The sequence below is a fragment of the Heterocephalus glaber genome, unplaced genomic scaffold (genome assembly GCF_053883595.1).
Source record: "Heterocephalus glaber isolate CG9 unplaced genomic scaffold, H.glaber_assembly_v1.0 deba00001538, whole genome shotgun sequence".
Taxonomy (NCBI): Eukaryota; Metazoa; Chordata; class Mammalia; order Rodentia; family Bathyergidae; genus Heterocephalus; species Heterocephalus glaber.
This window is the reverse complement of record NW_028258333.1, coordinates 25,863,848-25,888,480: the sequence shown is the minus strand read 5'-3', so window position 1 is coordinate 25,888,480 and position 24,633 is coordinate 25,863,848. Positions and strand designations below refer to the sequence as shown.

At 39.0% G+C, this 24,633-nt stretch overlaps 1 long non-coding RNA gene across 1 annotated transcript; it reads right to left on the bottom strand.

The window, feature by feature from the left end:
- Window positions 1–907: 907 nt before the first annotated feature.
- LOC147824521 (uncharacterized) lies at window positions 908–10,005 on the bottom strand. Its single transcript, XR_015442310.1, has 2 exons — window positions 9,900–10,005; window positions 908–3,960 (listed from the first exon to the last, which is right to left on the bottom strand). It is a non-coding gene; the product is annotated as an uncharacterized LOC147824521 (long non-coding RNA).
- Window positions 10,006–24,633: the final 14,628 nt, after the last annotated feature.

The following is a 24,633-nucleotide window of genomic DNA, read 5'->3' as shown; positions in this document are numbered from 1 at the left end:
CTTCATATGATCTGAATTTGACAGTCTGGTAGTAAAAAAAAAAGGATAGCAGTGCAGTGTTAACATTGTGTTGGCATAAATCTTAATATTATTGTCTTCTAAATCCCTGTCAATCATTATGTTGGTGCAGATGCCCACCCCTCTTTACTTAAGCCTCAATGAAGATTTTATATATATATATATGCATATATATTCTATTATATAAATGATTTATTATATAAAAGATATATAGCATATAAAAGAAAACATCAGATTTCAAAGTATATAAAAAATGCCTACATATTACTGTGAAAAAAGAAGACAGCCTTGTAGAAAAATGGTCATGAGAATTAGAGGTACATCATACAGACAAAAAAAGTCCAACTCAATAGTTAACAAACATGAAAAGATGCTCAACTTCTCCAGTAATATGAGAACTGCGGATTAAAACTGTAATAAGGTGATGCATAGATTGGCAAAGCTAAAAACATCCTGCACTAGCAGGTACCAGTGAGGAGATGGAGTGAGAAGCACTCACACACTGGTGGTGGGAAGAGAGAGGTGTACAGACAGCGGCAGGATGACTCAGCAGTCACACCTTAAAGAAAAGCACATGTCCTCCAGAAAGAAAGAAAAAGAAGGCTCACAGCACCTCACAATAGCCACCATGTGGAAACAACCAGGGCTCAACCAGCAGGAACATGGGTGTCGTTAAATAGCAAAATAATCAAACAGATGACAGCAACCCAACAGGCACAATATTGAGCAAAAGAAGCCAGACCCAAGTGAATATTTACATTATGGTTTATTCTTGTTGTTCAAAATTATGGCAGACAAAACTACATTATTTGAGCATGTATACAATAGTAGTGAAACTATAAAGAAAAATGAAATAAATGAATGCCATAGAAGTCATTGTGTTGGGGGAAAGAAGATACTGTGCTGAGGAAAAACCACACAATGGGTTTCTGGGGTGGGTGATAGTTTGTGTTTCGTGACCTGGGTGATAATGATTTGCATGTTCTCTTGATAACCACTCTGGTAAACATTGGTTTTAGGGTTTCTGATCTTTTCTGAATGAGCATAATACATTACAATTTTTAAAGTTTCAGAAGGAAAGAAAAAAAGTCTGCATGCTGAGGTGTGAAATTTTGAATCTGTACTGTAGAAGCAAATCCTCTGTAAGTGGAAATGAAGGCCATTTGGAAGCCAAAGATTTGATGTAGGAAAACACTAAAATTGGAAACCTGCTACTAAGAACATGCTAATTTTCCAGAACAAGGAAAACTGAGACAAAAATGCTCCTTTTATTTTATTTTACTTTCTTTAGAAAGGAAGTCAGAGATATAAACTGGGCTCTATCCTCATAACAATCTTAATAGTAACCCAGTCATCTCAAGAGTAACCCAGTCACCCTAGTTAAAAAGGTTAAACTAGTTGGGGCTAGGGATTTAACTAAGTGGTTCTGCTCCCTGCCTCGCAAGCGCAAGGACCAGAGTTCTATCCTCAGTACCAAAAAAAAGGTTAAATTAGTAATGCATTTCAACATAATGAGTAACTTCTCTAAAAGTGTCTGAGAAGCCAGTGATAGCAGGAGAATCCAACAGGACTTTGAAAAGTGAAAGACTCGCGATCTTCGATTCCTACACATGAATTGTCCTTCTGAATACTTGTAGCCCTCATTCATTATTCTTTTTTCTTACTTCCATCATCAGTCTATGATTTTGCAGAGTTTACTGAATTTTTCTGTGTTCCATTTAATCTGATCTATCTTCACAGAGGATAGGAATGGACAACACTTAGATACATACAATTTTTGCTTCTTTCAATGATAATTAAGCCTGCTCAACCTTGGCTGCTTAAGTATTTCCACTTTGCAGCAGGTACCTGGCATATTTCCACAGTTGTAGGATTTCATGCATTTCTTCAATTGTTTTTTGTTCATTTTCTGCCAATCTTTACAACTTCTATAAGCATAATGTACAGGTTTATTTTCTCCTTACAAGGATTTCCTATTAAATTTAAAATAACAACTACTCAAAAATAAATAAATAAAATCCGGGGATCATTCATTACCAAAAATGCTGACATGAGAGTGGATTCGTCTTTTCTTGCATTCTCTGGTGTCTCCCACATGACAGTCACGATCCCACCATGTGGAACACCGGAATGTAACACCACATGTTTACAAAACATCTTTTCTTCAAGAAAAAAAGTGAGTAGGAGGATAGGAGAGGGAACAAATACCAACTAAAACTTTGCTTCACATGTTTGCAATTTAAAAATGTTTATGCTTCCTAATAATTCATTCCAAAGTCATAGGGATACTTTTCTCTAATCCTAAATCTGACTTATAACTATATGCTTTTCATTATCCGATTTAACACACTTTCATTCTGTGCTTTCAGTCGCATTCTGAAGTTTCTTTTGACACTTCTCAAACAGTATCCATTTGCTTGAGCAAATGACATAATCATGAGTATTTGTCATACTTGAGGCAGATCATCAGAAAATGTCATTTTGCTGTAGAATCACAAAGAGAAGGAAATGCACAAGACTCATTACCCTTAACATGGAATTTGCCCTGAGATCTGAGAACCCCCAGTGTTAAAGTTACAAGAATTCTGCAGCCTTGCTGTGTCCATCCCTGCCCTCACTTTCTGCAGTTGGATAAGAGCATTAGAAGATATTAGGCAGAGAAGTGGAGGGTGGGAGGAGACACCTGCGAGAGAGATTCTTGGTTCCTTTCCTTCTCTCGTTCCTTTTGTTGGAACTTTGGAGGGGGACACTGTTACCATAACCTGGCAGAAAAGCTGGAGCACAAATATCAGCTTTTTCTCCTGGGAATAAATACAGCCCTCATGAGCTGTTTCTTACACATAGGACATTTGAATGTGTGGCTGCGAGAGTGATGCTTGCATTTCATCCAGCCATTTATTCCTTTCAAATAAAGAAAAATAGAGAAGAAGAGAGATCAAAGCATCTTTCCTAATGCCTCAGTCGCATTTTTGCTCATCCATATCCTGGTCTGTTTGGTTGAATAGTTACAGTGCAAAGTTATTCTTTCACCATGGTGATGACAGAGAGGTAAATTGTTAACAAATGACTGGGTAGGTTCATTATTGCTGACCTTCGCTGGTCTCCTCAGTGTGACTCGGGGCCACTATGTAATCAATGGTATGATATTTTTGACAGGCCATCAGTTAACCTTTGAAAGTTGTCATTGACATTTCTTTCAAATCTGCAATTCTACCACTCACAATCAAAGCATTTTCCCCATGAACACATGTTCAAGTCTACTAAGGCAAATATTACTAGGTATATTTCAGCAGTGTTTTATGCTGTGGATTTCACATGTTAGTCTAAACAGTTAAGTTTCTTCAGGAAAATCTGTATCCAACTTGAGTAAAACTCAGGAATCCCCAGTGCACTTATAGGAAAATTCATATGCACAGCACTTCACAATTAGCTCACTTGTGCTGGACAGAACTGAGTTTGCAGGGCCTAAAGGGAATTTTCATCCTGTGCGTGCAGAATAGAGCTAGGGTTCTCTAGTAGCTACTTTTTGCATGTATGAATTGTGATATGCTGAATCTAAAGGAATCATAAGAAATATGTTCTGGAAAGTAGAATTGAAACAAGGTAGGGAGGAGCCAGGTGTGATTGGACATACCTGTAGTCCCAGCTACTCAGGAGGCTTTGGTGGGGGAATCACTGCACCTCAGGAGTTTGAGAGTAGTTTAGGCAATATAGTAAGACCCTGTTACAGTTATATACATCCACATCATAAAATCTGATCTATAAACCTTGCCAAAAAGAGGCAAAAATGGTTTGGCCCGATGTCCACGCACATCTTCCAAGGGACGCAATCCCAGGTTTCTGCAGTAATGCTCTGAATTCATGGCATTTCACTAGACCATTGAAAATGTTTAGTAATTGTTTCCAGCTGTTGTTCAGACATTTCCTTTACATTCCACGGCCCTGGAGGAAAAAAAAAAAAAGACCTTTATGCCAGTGTAAATCCACTCCACTGAAGTCTATAAAAGAGTTTTTATTTCATTGTCTCTACTTCATGTCAAATCATAATTTTTTTAATAATAAGAAAAGAAAGGAATAAATAAAAAACAACAGAAAGCCTCTTTTAAATGTAAGGAATTTCCCCTTCCTATATAATAAAAGCTCAGTGATTCAGATCTATCTAATTGGTGAAAGGCCTAGCTCATAGGCTATTGGGCTTTAATACTCATATTTTTATCCTGTATAGAAATGTGTGCGTGTCAGCATGGGGGGTGTTTACTTTTAAGGGTCTCACACACACAGCCTGGTGTGGAGCATGCAGAAAGGAGCACCGAGTGAAAATGGGGCCCCTGGGCCTCTGACAGGCTAGCAGGCCTCAGACAAGGGCCCCTGAGACCAGAAGCTGGGACGAGAATGGGATGGCAAGTGCATGGCATGTGCAGACCCTTTTTCTCCTGCTTCCCCAGGTCATTTTGCTCTGGGTACAGGGAACTTTCTCTTAGCCTCGGAAGCAGCCTCAGCACATATCCTCACACAGAACTCCAATAAACATCCATCAATCTGTCGACTTTGGCAGACAAGTTTAGGCCTATTAGGGGACTAAATGATTTCACAGTTTCTTCCAGCATTGTCTCTCCAATATGCTAATAAAGATCCTTAAGAAACCCACTTTGAGGAATGCAAAAATGTAAGCTGTGTATGCTTTATAATACACAAACTGTTTCCAAGTTGTTTTACAAGGTCTTACAACATCAGCTAGCTTTATAAAATACAGTAGTATTTCACTAGACTTAGCACAGAAGCTAGCTTCATAAAACAAAACAGTTCTTACCAGACTTGGGGGAAGGGATAAAAAATGGAAAGGATGAGGCTGTGGATTAAGGACCTGTACATTGGAATCAACCAAGGAGATATTTTGAATACCCAAACCTAGAATTCACTCTGTTGATTATTTATCCTAAGTCTCTGACAGAGCCCAGAGAGGATGTTTCTTCTAAAAAATCTGTTTGACAAACTCTGATCAACACTCTTGTCCACAGATCCCTTCTGGAGCCTGCCTTACATGATTTTATTTCTAATATCTATTATTTCAAGAAACAACAATAGCAAGTGTCATTTCAGCCTCATCCAAATAAAATCTGTACATTTTCAAGAGTGGAATACAAATAAATGATTTTATCACTGATTGAATTTGCAGTTTTATTTCTAGAACCAAGACATTGCACCATTCAAAAAATATCTTCATGGGGGCCACTCAATCCTTTCAGTTTCTCAGTCCAAAAAAGCCTGGAGTCACTATTCACTCTTCCCTTTCTCTCACAAACTTTATCTAATATGTTCAGCCAATTCTATTAGCTCTTGTGTCATGTCTGACTGCTTTTCCCCACCACCTCTGCTACGGTCTTCATTGATTATTCCAAAAAACCCCTAGCTTGGGTCCTGTTTTTATCCTTGACCCCCATCATTTATTTTCCAAACAGCACAGAGTGATCCCAATAAAAATGGACTCAGATCATGCAATCCTCTCTTTAAAATCCTCCAGGTACCCTCATAATGAAGTCCCAGTCAAAGCCAGTCTTTATGATAGCCTGGGAAACCCTATTACCCCCTCCCGCTATTTCCCTCTCTGTCCACACAAGTCTGGCCTCCTTCTTCCACAGAATGCCATGAACCCTCCTGCCAAAAGCTCTGCTGGTCCTATTCTCTGGTCCATAGAATAGAAATTCTCCAGATCTCAAATGGCTTTTCCTCACCACCTTCAAATCTTGACTCAAGTGTCACTATATCGGCAAGCACATCTCTATTTACCTCAATGAAATTGTAACCCTACTCTAAACCTTGCTACCCTGCTACAATCTGCTCTACAGTAGATAGAGCCTGTAGCATAACAATGTTTATTTCTTTTGTTGATTGTTTATTTTTCCCCACAAAATTTGAACTCCACAAGGCAGAGATTTTGCTATGTTTTGCTCACCAGTGTATCCCCAGAATCTATTTTTCTCTTTATTCTAATTTTTTGCAGTGCTGGGAATGGAATCCAGAGCTTGCATACACTAGGCAAGTGCTGTACCACTGAGCTATATCCACAGTCCTCCCCAGCATCTGGAATGGTGACTAGCACTTAGCTAGGTATTTGCTGAATTAAGAAATAAATGAATGAATTAGCCAGTAAATAGTATGACTCAGTGATTAGAGGAAGCAATCCACAAGTGAGCAAAAAGCAACCAGGAATTTCTGGGAATTTACTATCCAAATTTCCACAGTTTAACATCCAAATTTTGGTTTCCCTTCCTCTAAAATGAACTGATCCTTCTCTTTCAGCAGGTCATAGGATTGCAATTAGAACAAATGGGAATTTATTCTAATATTTTGGAAGAAACTTTCTGTCTTATCTAAAATATTTGGGAAACAATTATGCAATATGCTACTTGTGTCATTTGTCTCAATTCTTCATTCCCTACTATTTCACTTAGCAATTTCACAAAGCACCAATAACAAAAGAAGGCGTAAAAAGAAGTTTTGAGTAAATCCATTGTTTTACTTATTTATATCTTTGTCAATGATGAGAAAAACTTCAAAATACTAACTTAAAACACAATGAAATTATTTGTTTAATGTACTCTCTAGTCTCTTTAGGTATAGACACCATATTTTACAACTGAAATTATTGGATTTTAAAATAATTTGTAGCAACATTCTAGACATAAAACGCAGATTAGAACAAATGGTATAACAAAAATATTTTAGTTAATTAATAACTATATCTAAACTTTTGAGCATTTTTATGCAAAGTATTATATAACAGTCTTGCATGTATAATCCTATTTTATCCCCACTTAAACTCTAAGAAGGAAAAACACGTTTAAAATTTGAATCTTTTAAATATCTTGCCTGGAGCCAGGGATTTAGCTCAGTAGCTCCACCGCCTGCCTCGCAAGAGCAAGGTCCCAAGTTCCATCCCTGGTACCAAAAAAAAAAAAAATATATATATATATATATATATATATATATATATATTTATCTTGCCTAATGTTACACAGCATAGTAGGTGGCAAAATTGTGATCAAATCTCAGTCTATCCAAATCCAAGGATAGCATTCCTAACAGATCAGCTCTTCTAAGACAGTGGTTTACAAAGATGATGAATAAAATATTTTGAATCAGGATAATTCCAGGAAAAATTGGGTCATAAGGTTAGAATGTTTCACATTAGTCTATTTCTGAGTGTTGACTGTAAAAACAAAAGTTGTTAAGAAAGGAAGTCAAAGGGAGAAAAACTGTGGATAATACCACGGGGTGCCCCCTCCAGGAATCCACAAAGCACTGCCACAATATATATTAACCAATAAAGCACTCGTGGCATAGACTAAAATGGGGTATGGCGCTTGTTCAACTAACTGGATCAATGAGAAATACAAACCATATGACTCAACCCTCGGTGAGTCAACTCTCGGTTTTTTTAAAAATTTGAATTACTCAACCTGTCTGTCTCCAGAGCTGGATGAACTGAAGCTAAAACCATAGTCACCTCCTGACTTCCTGTCTGGATGCTGACTTATTTCCAAGTGAAAGCATTTTGTCAAATCAGTGCATCAAGAAGATGTCCTTTGTATGTTTCCCATTGGTTGTGAAATGCCTGCTCCTCTGCCTGTTTCAGAGAGGGTAGGACACAGCCAACCTCACTGAAGAGAAAGGAGAGGACATAGAGGCATATATAGAGGCATTTCGCATCTGCTGTGGTGTGTGCGGGCTTCCCTTGCTGCACGGCATGTCCACACTGAGTGTGAGTCATGAAGGTGTGTTGCAGGGGTGTCCTCCAGCCTCCCACCTCAGTGTTAACTGGCCACATCTCAAGAGTTTTCATACACTTAAAATTCACATTTTCTCCAAACACACACCACCAATGTAATCATTTTTGTTACCTTCATTTATAAAACCTTTGCTTTCTTTCTTTCTATGGACTATTTATGGAACCATTTTAAGGACACTATGATATTACTTGTACATGATGTGGGAAAGGGATCTCTCTCTCTCTCTCTGTCTCTCTCTCTCATTTCTCTGTAATACAATTTTCTAGTTAGAAACTTTTAGATTCTATTTAGAATCATTTGTTCAAATCCCAGTGGGTCAATCAACTCAAAGGACAGAAAACAGAAATAATATGAATCAGTTTTTTTAAATTGTTGTTTGCTTTCTTTTTTTGAAACAAGGTCTCACTATGTATTCCAGGCTGGCCTTGAACTCATGGTGATTCTCCTGCCTCAGCCTCCTGAGTGCTGGGATTGCAGGCATACTCCACCAGGCTTGGAGAATCAGTTTAATCACGAGTGAAAGGTGAGAAATATTGTTGAATCTTAGGATAGGAAAATCAAGAAAGTGTTAGGGAAGAAATGAGTGATGATGACCGATTGGCCACTCGAGATTGGCCCATGCGGTCTTTGGATCATGAGCTTAATGACAGGACTCTTGGCCCAAAGGAGACTGCTTGTCCTCACTGTAATGCACACCCAAGGGCTTCTACCTTGAATTAAAACTTTTACCTCTTTTAATGTGTAAATGATCATGCTAAACATTTGCCAAGAAAAATGTAGGACACAGAAAGACCTCACATTTTTAAGAAGCACTTGACACTAAAGAAACAAATAATCTTAGAACCAATTAGAATGAGAACATATGATATCTTCATAATAAAGACAACACAGCCTCTATTTGGAGAAGGGCAAACAATTCTAATACTATAGGGGAAAAAATTTCCTATAGCTACAGGAATTGTATTTCGAACTAAAAGTATGCAGTTGATAAGTCTACAGTTCCAAGTGTCCTTTCTGAGTCCTGTATGAGAGTCTGGAATGAGGCTGATGGAAACATTCCAGAGAGGGTTGATCAAAGCAGAGGCCAGAGACCTGCCCATTAATGGCGACTAGCAATACAGTAGTGATGGAGAACACTGCTGCCTCTGGAGTCAAACTACATAGGTTAAAATCCAAGTTCCTCCACTCATCAGCTGTACTATCCTCAAAGAAGTTATTAGCTATTTGTTATTTGACATTTAAACAGTACGTCAGCAAAGAAGACCTTCTTAGAATCAAAGTTAACAGATATAAATCACTTGGGACAGTGTCTTGTACAAGATAAGCACCTCAGAATATTAGTTGTTATTTTTACTGTTATAGGCAAACAGAGAAACAAAATACAGGCTACAGGCTGCAGACATCAGTACTGTATTTGAGTCACTCCAGTGACATCAAGGAACATAAGTGAATGTGATGAAACAGAGCATGGTGACACAGACACATGATGAATAAATGTCTGTGAGTGAACACATTAATAGGTGAGTCTCAGTTGTAGACCAGAAGGATCAATAGGTGAAAGTGAATGACAAAGAAGGTTGAAGCAAGTCCAGATGGCCAAGACACGGATTTGTTGTCAACCACACAACCATGCAGCATACCTGACAGCTTAAAGGAACAGTGTTGAACTTCCTACCAACAACAACAACAAAATCAGCAAATACCAATTAATGGTCCTACTCACTCGCTGTCATGGAGTCTTGTGATTTGATTTGCATGTCTCCAAATACAGTGACAGGTTAAGAATTCTCAACAGCAACACAAAATAGCATTGCACGTAACTCACTGGATAATTTCAGTACAACAACAAAAAAGGAACTGTGACTAATACGACCCCATCTTATCATTTTCCTGAAATAATTAAACAGCTATTTTGGGATACTTCAATATTGTCTTCCCTTCCCATACCCTCCCTTTCCTAAAACACTTTTAGAGTTGTGTTTGTCAAAAGGAGTCTGTTCTAACTGCCTGATTTACAACATACTTTCCACCAGTTTTGACAACAGGAATGCCCTCATGGGCTCTAAAATTGTTGCATACCAGAAGTCTTACCAAAAAGCTAGGAACAGTCCAGAATGTCCATTTTACTATGTTGAGTCTTGATCCACTGCCAATGGTACAGACAAGAGACACTCTTCGGGTCACTCTAAGGAAAGACAACAGTCAGAAAAACAAAATTAATTTTTACATTGAAATGTAAACATGTGCTTTATAATAGTTTGGAAATTTTGATGCAGAGGAGGAATGATGAAGTATAAAATTTTAGAGTTGGGTGTCACTGTTTAAAATGTCAAATGCAGGAAGGGATTGGTGTTAGTGGTGATGTGGCACTAAGAAATAGAAATCTGTATTTTTAAGAGCGGGAAACCACATCATTTGACAATCTAGACTCAGGAACAGTTTTAACTCTTCATATTTTGGTTTGCTAAAGTGGGGAATCAAGCATGTCTGGAACCACTGGGTTCCAGACTGTTTTCATCCCTATTGAGAATATTACCTTGACCTCCTTTGGTGTCAAACAAGTCAGGTTTGTTTTGCAAGTGTCTTTGCCTTGCCAAATTTCCAACATAATGAGACTGATTTGATAAAAAAAAACAATGCCTTTGATGGGATTGTAGAATCTTTGCTGGATATGCTCTATGAATGCCCATAACATGGGCATTCTTTGTGAATGAGGAAGAGTGCAAAGTTATTAGATTTTTAAACTGACATCTATTACAAGTCAAATTCTCAACATTATTATTGATCGCCACATCTTTCTAGTCTCTCCCTGTGGACTATCTTCTGAAGGTTTCCCATTAGCATGCATTAAAGACTTCCCTTCTCTCCAAAAGGCCCCTTCACTGGCACTACTTCTGGAGCAGCAGGGTGGCTTCCTGATTTCCAAATGTGTCTTGTTTCCTTTGCCCAGCAATATTTTATTCTTTGTGGTTTTGCAGACCTCTCAATCCATCCTTCCTCTACAATGGAGAAAGTAGGAAGACACCCTCTCTGCATGTTTCTCCAGTCCTGTAACAAAGCTCACTTCCTGTTCAGTGGGGAACTTTTCTACTCTGCTGGAAAGAAAAGTTCACTTCTCATCATTGACTTCCTCTACTTGGGACTGATGGAGTTTGAACTCTAGGATCTGGGTACTAATCCATGTGCTTTGTTTTATGCTAAGGCTTCCTTACAATGGAATTAGTTCTAGGAATCAAGTTATCACTACTGCAAGTAGGCAATCTATAAAGCTCTTTAAAGTATTTTTAATGGTAAATAGGATTCCTGAGTTCAATACTCGGAGACCTGCCTATCCCAGAGCTGGGCAAGTAGGTGTTTTAAAAACACTTTAATAAATACTTTTGGCTTGACTTGGTCTTATCAGACAGCAACACAAACCTTTGAGTCAACAGTTCTTAGGCCATAAATTTTAAAAAGTCTCACCTCTTAGCTCAGTAGAACAGAAATTTTATCTATCCGAACTAAATAGACAACTTTCTAGTTCTGAACTTTCAAACTTTCTACTAAAGCTTGGGTCTAAATTAATGATAAAGCCTACTGATACTGACAAAAGCATCTAAAATAGCTTGATTTTCTACTTTAACCAACCATTGAATATGACCATTGTCAATGTGGTTTCCTTACACGAAGAAGAAATGTTGGTAACTGGAAATTTTCAGAAATGAATGTCAAAGTAAATAAGGTAAAAGAATACTGAATACTGACTGACACTCTTCCAGAAATTCAGCTTATACTCATAGACAGCAGATATTTCAAGAATGAGGAACTGATTGAAGGAAGCATTGCATTTTAAAAGCATTTGTCTTACCATGCATCATAACAAGGCTAAACCAGAGCAAGAAAGACAGAGAGAAAGAGACAGAACAGAAGAATTTTTTAAATGGAATCTTTTTTCCCTTAAAAATACTACAGTCAAATATTATATTCTACCCCATAAATACATAGTATAATTACTATATGTCAATTGAAATTTTGAAAACATAACAAATTTAAAAATAAAAAATAGTCTTCCAGGAAGATAAGCAAATACCATAAAAGGTAAAATGAAAACATAATGTAGGGGGCTGGGGATTTAGCTCAGTGGTTCCACCACCTGCCTCGCAAGTGTAAGGTCCCGAGTTAGATCCCCGGTACCAAAAAAAGAAAATATAATGTAGGGCTGGGGATGTAGCTCAATGGTAGAACATTTGCCTAGCACGCACAGTGCACTGGGTTCTATCTCAAGCGGCACAAATATATATATTTGTATGTAAACATTCATAGGTAGATAGATAATGGAATCCTTTAGATTCTAAAATAATAGAGCAGAATAAATATTATAATGGTTCAAAGTCTTTCTGGCAGCGTGTTGTCATGAAACAAGAAGGATTTCACCAGGAGTTCAAATATAGGTATGATTTTAAAATAAGGAACTAATTATGCTATGCAAAATAACTAAATGACTTTATATATTATCTTTTTTTTAGTATTACATTTGCAGTAATAATGTTATCATTCCTCATGGGGAGTTGGTACATGTACATAACACATCTTAATTCCTTTTTTCATCTCCTTCTCCTCTCTCTCTCCTTCTCCCTTTCTGTCTCTTGATAATCTCATAGTCACTCAAGATAAAGAATAATACAGAAGTTACTTCTTCCTGTGTAGCTACTTAATGATCTTACCTTCATTTAACACTCAGAAGCTGGGTCTAGAACTCTCTCAGAACCCATGTAAATCTGAGAGTCTCAAGTTCCACCGATGCCAGTGTTGATTCAAAGAACCAAACTTGACTCTAAAGCAGACCTGCTGAGTCTGTGGATCACTCACTCAGGAAAACCAGTCTCATGACATAACATTGACCACTACCACCCAATCACTCATTCTCCAGTCTAGATTCCAAATGATGGAAAAATTAGATTTGTTCTCAAAGGAAGAAGTTTGCCCACTAGTGAAATTGTTCAATAGATCATACTTTGGTTCGTAAAAGTAATTGGAGAGAGAGAGATTCTCAAACAGTTTCATGTTGTAACACAATAACTGAAATCTATCTTCTGATGATGACTACTTTCAGAAAATACCCTTCACTTTGGATCTATGACCTCCAGTCTGTTTTAAAATTCCAGGCCCTGTTTCTTCAATCATATCTCTTAAAAATGTAATTTCAGCCAGACCTGGTGGTGCAAGTCTGTAATCCCAGCACTACGGAGGCTGAGGCAAGAGGATGTCATGAGTTTGAAGCCAACCTAGACTACACAGCAAGACGTTGTCTAAAAAAAAAAAAAAAATGTAATTTCAACACTTTTTTATCTAATTTGAGACGGAGGAGGATGAGACTGAATTACTAATTATGTATAAGCCCACATTCTGGATACAGAGAATGGCATGCTGGAAAGAACCTAAGCTGTGGGGTTGGATTGTATTTGAACCCTGGATCTACCACCTCCAAGCTATGTGGCCTTTGATAAATCACTTGACCTGCCTGAGTCTCAGATATAAGAAAATAAGAACGTTGCATAAAGTACACTATAAATCCTGAATTATCTGGTAGATTCCCAATAAACAGGAGTTGTGGTTTTATTATATCTGGTGTGACTCTGGGCTAATAAGTTATTAACTCTTTCTGGGGTTCATGTTCCCTGGCTAGGCATGAATGTAATCTTATGACAATCTCTAATTTCCTTCCAGTTCTAAGAACTTTGTGAAGGGAATCACATCTGCCACCAATATAAATAAACCACAAGCACAAGGTATGAATTTCTGCTGAGCAGTAGTTCTACTTCTGCATTAATGTAAATTTCACAACTTCAAGAAAATAGAGCAGCCAAAGGCAGAGGGTTCTCTGTTTTCCAAAGCATACTCCCCAAGATAATTACTGGATGAAAACACAAGTTGGAGAAGAAAAGGAATACCACATTTCAGAAACAGCAAAAAAGTACTGATTATTTTGTAGAAATTTACCCGTATTTGTCTACATTATTTTTAGTGAATTTCTCACATAAGGCTATCTATGGCAAGTCAGGAATGAATGATACATGAGGGAAAAGGACACAGGTCTTTGAAGAGGAAAAGTCTTGGTTTCCTAGCTCCCCTGCCTAATTGTGATCCTGAGCATCATGGTCTTCTTGTGGGGAATCATTTTTCTACCATTTGAGGGTGAACCAAGTCAGCACTGCAGGAGCCTGGGAGGATAACAAGAGCACATCCCGCTCTCTTCCCCATGCCTCTGGAGGAAGGATTATGCCACTGTTCCGTGGTTCAGAGAACGGGCAGCACCAGATGGTCACAGAGTACATGTCCAATAGCCATTTGCTGAGCTGCATTTCAGGAGTCTGTTGAGCTCCAAAGAAAACAGAAAATGTTCTTACAAAGTCTCACTGGCTTCAAACTCACTATGTAGCCTATGCTGGCTTCAAACTCGTGATCCTCCTTCCTTAGCCTTCCAGGGTGCTGGAATTAAGGTGCATACCATCACACCTGGCCAGAAACATTCTTTTTTAACAAGATCCAAAACAGTGACTTATAGAGATTTGATCTCACACCTACACCATGAGTCAGGCTGATTTCAGAGAATGCTCCTCAAAGCACTTGGGCAAGGGACCTTGGAGAAGAGTCCCGCTATCCCTTGTGTTTGCAAAGGGTGCTCCTGTGGTTGGGCAATGTCCCTCCACTCTTGGGAAGTCACAGTATGAAAGGGCAGGATAAAAGGCTCTAGAAAAAAATGCAGCAGCAAGAAATGTGTTTTGCTGTGTTTAAGCCATTACTTTCTGGTAGGATTTGGCCATAGAACTCTTTGGACACAAATTGAAAAATGCTGTTTTGTCAAGGAGATGGGGAAGGGAGTAACTAGGATGTCATAAATTCAGATTTTGAAAACGATTTTAAAGTCCATTTTAGAATTTTAGTCACTGAGGGATTGAGAATAATATTTTTTTCACTATACAAAGTTTATTTAGTTCACAGTTCTAGAGGTTCAAGGGCACAGTGCTGTTACAGCTTGGCTCTGATGAGGACCTTGTAGCAGATGGCATCACAGAGGCAGGAGTGGGTGGGAAAGAAAGAGATCAAACAACCAGATAGGAAGCCAAGGAGGCTGGGGAGTGGCTATGCTTTCTGTGAGAAAGGAGAATTTATTGAAGTATTGGTTTGGGCTCATATTATAAGCAAAGCAAACTTAGAAGTATGCACCATCACTGCATTTGCTTCACCTTTAGAGTTCTTTGTACTTTGCAGGTGAAGAATCATATTTCAAAATTTACTACAAACTACAGTAATAAAAACAGTGTGGCACTTGCATAAGAATAGACATGTAGGTAAATGGAATAGAACTCAGAAACCAGGAATAAACTCATACATCTATGGTCAGTTTATTTTGGACAAGCATGCCAAAGCAATTTAATGAGAAATGTTATTGTTAATTTTAACAATAATTTAAAATAACTATTATTCCAGAATAATATTTAGATGTAAGAAACTTTAAATAGGGAGGGGATTGGAAAGAAAGGAAGAAGCAAGATATATCATGTACAGTTACAAACGCCCTATGATGAATGCTATCATCATGTATATCTAAAACATACCAATTAACAAAAAAACAAACTAAATAAGGCCTAAAAATAGAAAAGGCAATATGATTAATAAATAGTCCAAACTCTTCAGGAAATAGATTTTGTTCTCAAAGTAGATATCACTTAATAACAAAAAATTACAGAGAGGAATGAGTTAGCATTAATCGCTGAGCAATAAATATATACTCTTGAAAAAATTAATAAAAATGTGACCCTAAAATATGATTCATAAAATCACAAGACTAAGAGATAAATAAATGTTTTAAGACCTAATTCATTTATGCATACTTGATAAATTTAAAGGGGCATTTAGGTTTAAATACCTGAAATCCATTTAACCAAAACTTATTGTCCATTATCTAACAGTTAAAGTGCTGGGTTCTAGAAATAAAACAGTAGAGGAAAACCCTTATGTTCATGGAGCTTAAAGTCTATATGGCAAACAGATCTAAGTTTAATAACCATTAAAATAAGTGTCAAGTTGTGCCTACAGTAAATCTTGTGAAAAGCTCCAGACTAGTACTCTGATTCTATTTTAGACAATGAGATCAGGAATCACACATACTTTGTTCATGATTTTATCTGCAGTGCTTGGCCCAGAGCCTGGCCTGGAGGAGTTACTCAATGGGTATTTGTTGAGTTATTTGAATGATTGTTGAATGAATGAATGAATCAATGATAGGCAAGAAGTGCAGTAGAGGATTTGACATACTCACAGCTGTCAGGGAAGAGGATTCCTCAATGCAGCTGACTTCTGAAGGATTCTTTTTTAGTAAAAGGTGCAGGAAGCTTGTGCCAGAGAATGCATGCTCAAGGGAAAGCAGGGCACACAGAGGGAAAAGTAGGAAGGCCTGGAGGAAGCCGGCAGAGAGAACAAAGGGAGCTATTCCTGCAAGATGGGGTAGGAATCCCACAGGGCAAAGTGAGTTCTCTGACACCAGTTAAGGAATCTTGGTTTTATCTTAAGGCCAAAGGGAAACCACTGAACACTTTATGCCAGAGGGAAAGGTAACATAATCAGATTTGTGTTTATACTTGGAATTGTGGAAGGGAGGAAAGAACAAGGAGATATTGGGGACTACCCAGAAGCTACTGCAGATAATGCAGGTAAGAGACGATAACCTACCTTATAATAGTCACAGTGGAGAAGGCTGAGTCCAGAGACATTTAGAAGATGATGTCATAAACAGAAGGCAGAGGGATGCAGGACAGAAATCAAGGACAGATCCTGAGTTTCTGACTTGCATAACTGGACAAATGCTGTCCTACCTTAGAGCTAGGAACTCATGGATCCAGTTAGACATACAGACCATAGGGTAGTGAAGGACTAAGTAGGGCTCAGAAAAGAGCATTAGAAACTACCCATTTGAGCTGTGTGTGGTGGTGTATGCTTGTAATCTCAGCACTCAGGAGCCCGAGGCAGGAGGATTGCTGTGAGTTCAAGGTCAGCCTGAGCTATATAGTGAGTGCAAGGCCAGCCTGAACTACAGAGTGAGACCCTCTCTCAAAAACCAAAAAACCAAAAAAAACACTACTCATTTGCTTTCATTCTCTTCATTTCAGATATGGTTAGAGAGAACCCATGTTAGCCTAGGTTGTGCAGTCATTGCTCTCTAAGGACACTGGTCACTGTGTATTCTTGAATTTAGTGCGGAAAGGCCAACTTAATGCTGGGCCCATGAGAAATGGTTTTAGGAGTCACCCTATCCCTGTACAAAGATAGATTGTATCTCTGTGTAGAATCTATTTTCAGCTTAATTATTTTTAAGAAACCCATAAAGAACCAAGAAATGCCCACAGAAAGATAACTAGGGGAGTGTGTGATTGAGTATTTAAGAAGAGTCTCTCAAAATTCACTCAGAAAACTGAAAGCTAAGAAAAGAAACAACAAAATCCAGAAAACCACCAAAGGTATATTTGCAAACTGGACTGTGACACCCCAAAGTTTGCAGAGGTAAAATCCCAACAATTAAGAGAAGTTAGAGTTGGACATAATAACCTGTAACTCGGGAGGCTAAGGCTGGAGGATCACTTAAGCCCCAGAGTTTGAGGCCAGCCTGTGCAATGCGGTAAGATCCCATCTCAATAAATAAAATAAATTTCAATAAGAGTAATAGATTGGCCGGGGATGTAGCTCAGCGGCACAGCCCCTGCCTGACAAGCATAAGGTCCTGAATTCAATCCCCACTACAAAAAAAAAAAAAGGAGTAATAGATTGGCCTGCCTTGAGGAGCAAAAAAGTACTGGGTCTGGCTTCACGGCTTCACACTTGTTGAGCACACTTGACTGAGCACCTGGACCTCACTAACCCTCAGTCTCCTCATCTCTCAGAAAGGGAATTATAATATGGTCTTCACAGGCTTAGAGATTGTGAGGATTAATTGAGATCATTATGGGCATATATACAATACTTGCTAAACGTCAGCTGCCAGTGTTACTCTGTTACCGAAGTCACCATTCCAAGGGGTAGCTGAGACTGAAAGAACTAAGTTAATGGTTTAGATAACTTGACCTTGATGAATCCACAAGTGTCAAGATGAATTAGGATGAATGAGGTTGAGACACACCATTATGCTGCATGATTATTGGGTTTAAGTCATTAGGCAACATATCTTATGTACATCATTTCTCATTAGTCTGTTTAACAGCTGCTTGCCCACATGCCAGTGCCAATAAAGCTGAATATACCAATTCTAGACATGGAAGACTTAAACTGACATAAACATCAACTCCTTAGGAGAAAATTCAGTTAAAGAACTAACATCAAAATATGTTTAAACTCAGTTGTGTGCTTCCACAATAATAGCACTTTTCTCTTCCATTTCCCTTTCAGTGAAAGTATTCTTTATTTGTCCAATAGTAGAGATGCATAAGTTGCCCAGATTGAAAAGCACACGGAGACAAGAGGACAGCCTTGCTTGCTCTCACTGAACATGCAGTGGATTGGAAGGAAGCCAGACTTTGGTATACAGACTCTGGTATACAGAGTGTCCCACAGGTCCTTCTGGAGACTGGGGTGGGGACCTCAAAAATCATATAGTGATTGACGTCAGCAAGTCTGAAGTAAAACAATTAAGTGCTTTCACTTCAGTTTTTTGCAAACAATTGTGCTTTGAGAGTCAGCTATATGTCTGACATTATCCTAGAAGCTGTCCAAGGACAGAAAGTTTGAGTCAGTCCTAGCTCCCCAAAGAATCGAATTATGTGTCAGACAAGGCATACACACATAAAACTCAGCAATGTACAAGGGAGCATGTGACTGACCGGCAAAGTGGCGTGAGCAGGAAGTGCCAAGAAGCAGAGATGGTCGGGCTGAGAATGTCAACTGAAGATTGCCCTGGATTTAGGCCTTGAAGATTAACTAACTACATTTGAATTAATCTAGAAAAGTAAGAAGGACATTCCAGGCAGAAGCAACAAGAACAACAAGCATGGGGGTGAGAAAAGACATGATATAATTTTGTGTCTGCATGGAAAAAATGGAAAGTTGGAGAATAATATCCACTCAGTATGGTAGTACAGAATCATGGGAAATTTTTGACAGTCAATTGAGGTTATTGGACTAAAAGAAGCCAATGATTTTTAGGGATAAGTATGCAAGCACAGGTATAGCTATAGATACATTTGTTTATTGTCACTTTTCTGGTTTGTTTTGTTTTGTTTTGTTTTGTTTTTGCAGTCCTTGGGATGGAACCCAGAGCCTCGAACATACTAAACAAGCCTCTACCTCCAAGCTACAACCCAGCCCCTAGGTACATGTGTTTATTAATTGGAAAAAATGTGTACTTAATAGCTGAGAAAATTATTGGCACTTCCATTTTTAATATGACATCAGGTAAAGATGCTAACATATATATGAATTTGCAGCATAAAACACCTAAATCTTACAAATACTGTAAGTGTTCTAGAGTCACAGGATATCCGTACCCTCCTCTTCCAAGAATTCATATTTAGCAATACATAATTTGACTTGGAACTTTCTGAAGATGATGAAATAATTACTATGAATGACTACATCCACACTCTAGAATAACAATTTTATGCCCTTCCTGTATCCCAGCTACTTGGGAGGCTGAAGCATCAGAGTTGCAAGTTCAAGGCTAGCTTGGGCAATTCAGTAAGACCCTTCTCAAAATAGGGTGGTATATCCTTATCTCTCTAGATAAAAGTCCAACAGTGTGTTCTAGTAGCTAACAATTAGTCATAATGCTTTATCTGCGTGGCAATGGGATATGGAAATGTGTCTGTCCCATCTGATGTGCCTCTGTGTGGACCCAGTGATCACAGACTCAGATGCCAGCTTTCAGCTAAATGACTATTCCTTCTGCAGGGTGCTCATTTCCAGGTTTAGGTCACTGCTTACACCATTGCTGGCTCAAAGTTCATCTTTATAGATTGAATTCATAAAGTTCTGCTTCCCTCCAGCATACCCCTCAAATGGTGACCGAGGTTTTGCTATGCCTGTGTGTGCCTTCTCCTCGGCAGCTGCGTTTCGTTTCCTCTGGGAAACGGTGGTTTTCTGTCTGCTGTGGCAAGCAATAGTCACTTCTTCTTGTAGTGAGAACTGAAACCAGAACTACAATGTGCCATTTCCTGGGCATTTCTATTAAATATTAAAGTTCCCTTCCTCTCACCATAAAAGCTGCAGTTTAGTGGTTAGGTGCTTGGATTTGCACACCAGCATTGCGACATACCAACTTGGACAAGTTACAAATTTCTATGCAACTGCTTTCCTATTTTGTAGAATGGGAAAACAATAGTATTGACTCTTTAAGGTTGTCATGAAGCATAACTAAATTACTATGTGTAAAGCAACTCAGAAAAGTCTTTGATACATAGCAAGAACTCAGTGATGTTTGCCTTACCATTAGTATTAGTGTTGTGTTTGTATCCTATCGCATAGATTCCATGTGTACTTTACTCACCAGCTCATTGTTTCTCTACTCAAAACAGATTCTCACATTATGATCTTCATCATCATTTGACTAGGTATTTGAGGAGTATTTCTATACTACTCTGCTTAGAGAAGTGGCAATGCAAAGCATGAGAGATGAGAATTCAGTCTTAACCTTTCTATTTGGGGAAAAAAATGTTATTGAGAATTGAGAAATCTTAGAAGTCTTTCCACACTGTATGCAATTGTCAAGCCTCAAAATCCAAACTGGAATAACCTCCAGCACTGGGGGAGGGGAGAGTGAAATAAAATTTAATACGTCTGTGTGTGTGTGTGTGTGTGTGTGTGTGTGTGTGTGTTTAAGGTGGGAACTTCACACTGAGCTATATACCCTGTCCTTTTTAAAATTTTTATTTTGAGACAGTGTCTAAGTGGCTAACTTGTCCAGTCTGGACTTGAACGTGAATTCCTCCTGCCTCGGCCTTCCAGAGTGCTGGGATTATAGGCATTAACCACCACACCTGGCTAAAATCTGATATTCTTAAGTGTTTTTGCTGCTATGCTCTTGCAAAAGTTCTAAATGTGCTAAATATGTTCATCAGCAAGTCGAAGAATCTCAGAGTATGAAATCTAGGAAGAATTGAAACAATGTGAAACAAATCTTATAGATTATTTTGTAATAGAGACAGGATTTTTGTATATGAAAAATTAATGAGAAGTACAAAATTGAAGGCATTATGAGAAATCAAACAGGAGTGAGATGAAATAAGCTTAAATTGTGGTGTGAACAATATGGCATAAATATCAGGAAACATTTATGAACAGTAAATGCTCTTAAAATGAGCTCATTACAATCTCTTTTTCCAAGAACCCTCAACAAATATGGATTTAAATATAATTCTACCTTAGCTCAATAATTCGGTGCACACCTTGGAGACAGAGGGAGTAGATTTTGATTATTCTGGTACGGTTCCTTTGATCCTCTAATGTTACAATTCTGAGAGAAACTTCTTGCTATTCCTAAATTCCAGACTTCTCAACCAAACATACAACAGTAATAACAAAGTGCACCTACTGCATTCTGATATCTTCTTTCTAAAGTTGTTATGGACAGCATGGACTCAGCGTATTTACCTGTATTATCAATTGGGGAAATCCCTGTCTTGAAGAAAAAGGACGGGCTTTAAAAATAAATTCATACTTTCTATTAAATCAATCTAAGTTTTTGTTAGATTGATTTAGTTAATTCAAAATTCTTACTATGGTGCAGGAATGTGGCAAGAGCACTTGCCTAGCATGCTGGGTTGAATCCCCAGAGCTGAAAAAAATAATAATATGAAATTTGGGGTATTTTAATCTTTCCTAGTATTTCCTGATTTTAGAAACACTTATCTCTGAGACCAGGGATGTAGCTCAGTGGTGCTGCACCTGCCTGGCAAGTGCAAGGGCCTGAGTTCGATCCCTGTACAGGGGAAAAAAAATGTACATTTATCTCTAATTTTAAAAATTCAGTAATATTTTAAAAACACTTTGTACAGTTTCATTAAGGTTATAATTAAAGGGTCAGGGATTTAGCTCAGTGGTTCCGCCGCCTGCCTCGAAAGTGCAAGGATCTGAGTTCGATCCCTGGTACAAAAAACCAAAAAGTTATAATTAAAGCAAAATGTTGGCTAAGGAAATAAAAATACAACTATAAGAAAATCCATAGGCATCTATTTTTAAATTATTGCAATCATCTCTTCAGAAAAAGTGCAGGAATAGAGACTTCTCCTCAGCCCCACCCCCAGCTCCATGATTCAGCCTAACTTCTAATGTGGAGAACCATAAGGAGTGTATGTCTACTACAGCTTTTATTTCTAGTTACAGTGTTCAAAACACGAAGAATTATTAAAGAAATGCTTCTATCGTGATCTTATGGAGAAAATTTTCTTCCTTTTGTATTTATTTGATAATCATTTATTGAGAATATAAAACATGCCAGATGTTGTCTTGGATATGCTGGAGAGAAATAATAATAAAGATGGCTATAGCATCTTGTGAAAAGGAAAGAATGACCAGTGTGAAAGCCAGTGTAAATTGGTGTAGGAGCTCACAGACTCTTATCGTAAGTCGGAAAGAGAATTTCACAGCAATGACACTAGCTGGTTTGTAGGTAAAGGTGAGATGTTAAGCGCAAGGTCCTGAGTTCAGTCCCCGATACCTCCCCCAAAAAGAAAAATAATAATACAGGATAGTAGCCAGGGAGGTGGAGAAAAGTGGAGAGAGACACAAAGATTTTTAGATAAAGTTAAGCTAACTTACTAGTGATGTAACTTATTCAATGTCAAGGATGAGAGAAAGAGGAGAACCGGGGATGACTCCCAGATTTTTATTTGAGCAAACAAGTGGATCCCAGCATCATCAACTGAGAGGGAAAAGTGAGATGGTGCTAGGTTGAAAGAGGAAACAGGCAATTACGAGCTCCATATTGTTTTGGGGTTGTTTCTTTTTCTTTTGGTACCAGGGATTGAACTCAGATCCTTGCGCTTGAGAGGCAGGCAGTGGAAACACTGAGCTAAATCCCTGGCCCACGAGCTCTATTTTAAGCCTGTTTGAAATGCCTCTGAGTTATCCCAGTGGAGATGTACAAGAGACTGCATGTACATGTCTGGAATTCGGGGAAGAAGTGAGAGCTAGAAACACAAGCTGAGGAATGATTGGTGCAAAAATGGTTTTATAAACTATGGATTTGATGGGCCAGGGATTTAGTTCAGTGGTTCCAGTGCCTGCCTTGCAAGCACAAGGTCCCGAGTCCAATCCTCAGTACCAAAAGAAAAAAAAAAGGTTTGAATGGCACTGTTTAAGATGAGAACGAGAAGTCCCGAGTCGCGCGGAAGACGCCGAATCAGCCCGCTGCAGACAGGCAGGTCTGCCACGCCCTACCAAGGTCCCGAGTAGCGTGGAACAAGCAGAATCAGCCCGCGCCCTGGCAACAATCCACTGGACCCCTAAACCCACTCCTCTGTACAGCCACCTGGTTCCACACTACAAAGACACAGAGGACACTGGACCACCAGACCATGGTACTGAGTCCTGCTGCTCCCGGCCCAGAGGTAGGGGCTTCTGAGCCACTGTCCCACTGCTCCTGGTCCAGAGGAAGGGGCTTCCAGGCCACCATCCCTCCCGCTGCTCCCAGCCCAGAGGAAAGGGCTTTTGGGCCACCTTCTGTCCTGCTGCTCCTGGGCCAGAGGAAGGGGTTTCTGAGCCACCGTCCCACTGCCCCTGGAACAGAGGAAGGGGCTTCCAGGCCACCATCCCTCCTGCTGCTCCCAGCCTAGAGGAAATGGCTTTTGGGGCACCTTCTGTCCCACCACTCCTGGCCCAGAGGAAGGGGCTTCTAGGCCACCATCCCTCCCACCACTCCTGGCCCAGAGGTAGGGGCTGCTGAGCTGCCATCCCACTGCTCCTGGACCAGAGGAAGGGGCTTCCTGGCCACCATCCCTCCCACTGCTCCCAGACCACAGAAAAGGGCTTTTGGGTCACCATCCCTACCGCTGCTCCCTGACCCTGTCCCACCTCTCCCAGCTCAGAGGAGGTAATCCGTGCAGGTGCTAACAGCCCCCGACCCAGTTGAAATGAGAAAACACATAAATAAGTCTCAAAACCAGACTTCCAGATCACCTACAGCAACCCCAAAGGGAAAGGAGATGGAACACTCTGATACTCAACCACCTGGACCCACTCAACTGGCAACAAAAGGGGATCTGGAAAAAATGAAATCAGAAATAATTTCTCAGATAACAGGAGAAACTGTGCCCCTAGCGCAAGACATGATTAATAAATCTAGAGAAGAGCTCAGGAACATGATGGAACCCCAACATAGGAAACAAATAGAATCCATAAAACAGATGCAAATAGATTTCCAGGACATGAAAAACTCCACTGAAAGTCTACACAGCAGAATGAGCCAATGTGAGGACAGAATTTCAGATATAGAAGATAAGATTGCAATTAATGACCAGGAAAAGAAAAATTGCTTCAAAATTATAAGGGAACATGAGAAATCAATCCAGCAGCTGCTAGATGATGCAAAGAAGGCTAACATAAGACTGATTGGAGTCAATGAAGAAACAGGAGAGAGTGCAGATGACATAATAAAATCTCTTCACAGAAATAATGGCAGAAAACTTCCCAAGCAGGGGGAAAGAGCTTGACATACAGATAAGTGAGGCATATAGGACTCCAAATAGCTTTGATCAAAAAAAATCTACACATAGGCATATAATTGTTAAGATTCCAGAAACTCAACAGAAGAACAAAGTTCTACAAGCAGTTAGAGAAAAGAAACAAATCACATACAAAGGAA